Genomic DNA, 4,931 nt, shown 5'->3' with positions numbered 1-4,931 from the left:
AACATCCAGATCATTCATCCACCCAATAATTGCAGACAACATCAGTTGGCAGCATCTGTCGAAAATTGCTAATTATTTTTTAGCTAATTCATTATTTTTTATTAATCTCATATTTGTTGTTCGCCATAAGTGTTCGGACAAAGAAGAATGATCGAGTATTTCTTAAGAGTTGGTTATATGCTTAAAGTATATCCTATATTCCCATCGAGGATGTCATTGCATATTAGGCGACACCTCTGCAAGATGCTAGCACCTCCTCCTTCTGCTTTTCCACCAATAGTGATCCCTATACTTCCTGGAGATCATCTTTAGGAGGACAAAACTAGATGTAATAGGGGCAAGTTAAAATGGAAATACTCTAAAGAAGAGGAGTCTGATAGTGAGGATAGTGCATTATGTCAAAACATTGCCAAAGCAATCAAGAAATGACAAAAACACCCTAATGATGATGATTTTAGCATGGGTGTTGGTTCTCCTCTTTATGAGTTGATACTAGCTAAAACCTTTGCACCCAAGTTTAAGTAACCAATTTTGGATAAATATGATAGCGCAACTAACCCTAGAAGTCACCTTGCTATTTTTTGCACTACTATGTTATTACAAAATGTTAACAATTATATTTTATGCAGGTTTTTCTGACCACTTTGACTGGGCTCACGCAAAAATGGTATCAGTGACTTCTAGTGGGATCTATTGAAACCTTTGATTAGTTGGCAAGTTCATTACAAGACAAGTTTGTTAGGAGTATTCCACAAAAGAAGTTCTCTTCTAATATTAGGAATCGACAAATGGAGAGGGAGTCCCTTTGAGACTATATTTCCAAGTTTAATGTTGAAGCTATTCAGATCGAGAATCTTAATCATGAAATAACATGTGAGGTGATCAAGAAGGTGCCCAAAAAAGTGAAGTTCATTAACTCCCTGATTAAAATTCTTGAATGGGATTATCAGTAGTTAATGGAGTGAGCTTAAAAATACATCAGGCTTAATGATGAACATGTAGCCTTGATGGAGGAGAGATGATCTTCATAGAATAATGACATGAGACATGAAAAAAAGAGTTATGGGGGGTGATAGGTGACCTTATAATCTAGATCGCGATTCTAAGCGGGTCAAGGAGCGATACCAAACCTATACACCTGTCATTAAGTCTAGGGCAAAGGGTGCTTATGTGGATTCTAAAGATGGGTCAAGATATCAAGTGGCCAAAGAAACTCAAGTTAGACGGTGTTAGAATAAGAGATCAATCCAAATATTATTGTTTCCACGGTGATCATGGCCATACCACAGATGAGTGTAGGCAACTCAAGGATGAGAATGAGCGATTGATTATAGAAGGAAGTTTGTAAAAGTTTGCTAGGGATGATCGCCTATGAAGCATATAGGAAGAGAGTTTAGCAAATAAGGAGCTAATCAAAATCAATGAGGAAGAGCCCATAGGCATCATTAATGTCATTGCAGGAAGGCCTAACGATTACAAATCTTGATGAAAGAGACTAGTGTATAATAGCAACAAGCCAAAAGTCCTTTCAATAGAAAAAGAAGCTTTATGTTCATAATTGATCACTTTCATCACAGAGGACTTTGAGCAGGTAAAATGTCCCCACTATGCCTTTGGTGGTGAACAATTTGTTAAACATGTACATTGTGAATAGAACTCAATGGATACCGATAATTCGGTTAACCTAATCACCCTCAAAGTATATGAAAAAATCGACTTACAAAAGAAGGACCTCACTAAAGTGGCTTACTCGCTGGTTGGTTTAGGGGATAAAACAGTACTGCTGGCATGAATAGTCAATCTCACTGTAGGGTTAGGTGTTAGTACTTTTCAAAAAAATATTTATGCTGAGTTTTGATTGTTGATATTCCATTATCTTACAATGTAATATTGGGAATATCTATTTTAAATAGTAATGCAATTTTGATTAACATGGATTGCCCTTGCATGAAGTTACCTGCAACAAGACGAATCGCTATAATTGGGGAAGTCAGAAATTAGCCCAGGAATGTCACAAGCAGTCTGCATAGTTAACAGAACTACTTATCCTATTGATCTCATGGAGAAGCCAAAATTTCATATTTCACTAGAGCTAACTAATGATGTGGAGGAAGTGCAATTGTTCTTAGGAAAGATGATTAAGCTCGGAATCGTTCTCAAGGGATTAGTTAGGGAGGCCATTATTGAGGTTTTAAGGAAATGAATTGATACTTTCACATAGAGTTTAAAGTAAGTAAAGGGAGTCAATCCCTCTGTGATGATGCACAGTTTGAATGTAGATCTGACCTTCAAGCCAGTCCAACAAAAGACAAGGTAGATCACCCCTGACAGGCAGCAGGTGGTGACAGATGAGGTTAACAAGTTGTTAAAATCTAAGTTGATTAAGGAGGTCAAATATTCGACCTGGATAACCAATGTGGTATTAGTAAAAAAGGCTAACAGCAAGGGGCAAATGTGCACTGATTCTACCGATCTCAGCCGAGCTTATCCTAAGGACTATTATCCTTTACCCATGATAGATTGGTTGGTTGATGCAACTACCGGACACGCTATTTATTCATTGGTAGATGTTATCTCAGGATATCATTAGATTAAGATGGACCAAGATGATAAAGAGAATACTGCTTTTCTCACTGATTCGGGGGTATACTATTATAAGGTAATGCCATTTGGGCTAAAGAATGCAAGAGCCACAATGGTAGTGAACAAGATGTTTGAATGGCTGATCTGAAGGATAGTGGAAATCTACATAGATGATATGATTATTGAAAGCAGAAGAATGGAAATGTAACACCCCTATGTTCGGTAGTGCGTTCTACTACTCCGGTGACCAGTGTCTGTCCGGACAACTAGAATGCCTAGAACTACACTTAAATATTGATGAGGAGACATAAAATAATGAAATACAAGAAAAGAAAATACAAGAAAAACAAAGGAAAAATAATAGCAATGAAATGTAACCAAGTTAAACGAACCGAGAACCCTAGCGATGGGTGACCACACCGGGAAGTCGCGGCGTGGACCTTTGACTAGCCCTGGACCGTAGGGAACCCTGGAAAATATTTTTTTAGGACATAATTAAAGACCTATTAAAGTATAAATATCATTAGAAATATCAAAAAAAAAAGTAATTAATTAGTACAAAGAAAAGTGAGAAATCAAAAAACGGACAAAATCCAGTGTTACCGAAAAATTAGGAATGCAACCCGAAAGGGGCATTATGGTCATTTGACACCCCGAGTTGTCTTTTGACCTAAATTTCCATTAAAAATACATGATATTACACTTAGAAAATATAATGAAAAATTAAATTAGTGATGCCTAATGTAAATAGCAAAAATGGGAAGCTTAATATGGGAAAATGAAACCTTAAGATTAAATTAACATTATATTTCCACTTAGTGGTCTACTAACACCTAAAGTGGACCATTAATCTGATTTTTGGACAGCAGAAAGTCACTTTCTTCTACATCTCAAAATCCAGCCGAGACTAAGGAGGAAGAAAACCTCCATGGCCATTTGTTACAAGCTTCATGCAAGCTTCATCCCTTCATCTCCAAGCCAATTTTCTTACCTTTTTCTTCACTAAGATTGTTCTACACCACTTGGGCAGAATACACATCTTCATCTTCAACCTTAGAACCAGCCAAAAATTGCTCCCAACAAACCTCGATTGCCGCATGACTTGAAAGCTCCATGCAAGTGTGATTCAAGCTCCTTTCTTGGCACTTTCCTTCATTAAAAGTTGTCCATACACCTTAGGCAGTAGATAGGCAATAAGAAGACTAAGTTTTGGAGAGGTTTTGAAGAGTTTCCAAAGTGGTAAGTTTGTGTTTTTGATTATTGCTTCATTAAAGTTAGTAAGGATGTTATGGGAACTTGAATTATGGAGAGATTTTTGAGGTTTGATGTTTAAAGGGAGATGTGTACTTTTGGAAGCCATGGAAACTCCTTAAGGGCAGTTTATTCTTGCTCGTAAATGGTAGATTAAAGGGTTGATTAAGTATTTATGTGTGTAGGAATTAATTTGGGTGATGTATACTAAGTATATGTGAATGTGTACGTGAATTTGGAAGCTTGGAAATTAATGGAGAGTGATGTATGAATCGGCAGGTTGAATGGTGAACCATAAAAATGTTATTTCATGGTTTGGTTTATGGAATATTAATGTTGAATTGTAGTACTTGCTATGGCATCTTGTGTATATGTATGATGGTGTGAGGTTGGACATGTAAATGAGCTAGTTTAGGTGATAGAATTGTTTGTAATTTGAACTTAAAAAATTATGTACTATAAGGTGCATATTGAGTGTGGTTATAAGCTGACAAAGTGACCAAAATATGTTTTGAAATGTGTTTAGGTTATGGTACAAAACAGAAATGGTATGAATGTGTAATTTGGTAGGTATTAAATGTATCCTTGATGAGTGATGGACAATGTACAATAGGGCAGTGTGCATTTTGGCCTAGAACTTTAAGTGTGTTGCTCCAATTGGTATGAAACCAATTGGAGGTGAAAATAGGCACAAAATGTGCCAACTTTCATGAAGGAAGCTTACCAAAATTCTGCTTGTAAGGTAACTTGAAAAATGACCAAATCCGTATTAGTGCACTTAAGGCCTGAAAATTGACCATTTGGGAAGCTGTTGGTGTTTTAGCCATAACTTATTCAAAACAGGTCCAATTGACCTGAAATTTTTACCATGAATAGTTGAGACATATATCTACAAGTCTTATGAAGACATCAAAGCCCAAAAATGACCATAAGCAAGTCAAATAGCTTGCATAATTTCGGGTCCAAAAATTGGCCGAACCAAAATTGACCTAAAATGACTTAAAGTGATCAATTTTGGTACATTCTGACCAGCAATAGTAAAATGACCATAACTTGGTCTAGTAAACTCAGAATGACCTGAGATTTTGCCCTGCGTG

The sequence above is a fragment of the Hevea brasiliensis genome, chromosome 9, assembly GCF_030052815.1.
Source record: "Hevea brasiliensis isolate MT/VB/25A 57/8 chromosome 9, ASM3005281v1, whole genome shotgun sequence".
NCBI classification, from domain to species: Eukaryota; Viridiplantae; Streptophyta; class Magnoliopsida; order Malpighiales; family Euphorbiaceae; genus Hevea; species Hevea brasiliensis.
This window is presented reverse-complemented; position numbering follows the sequence as displayed.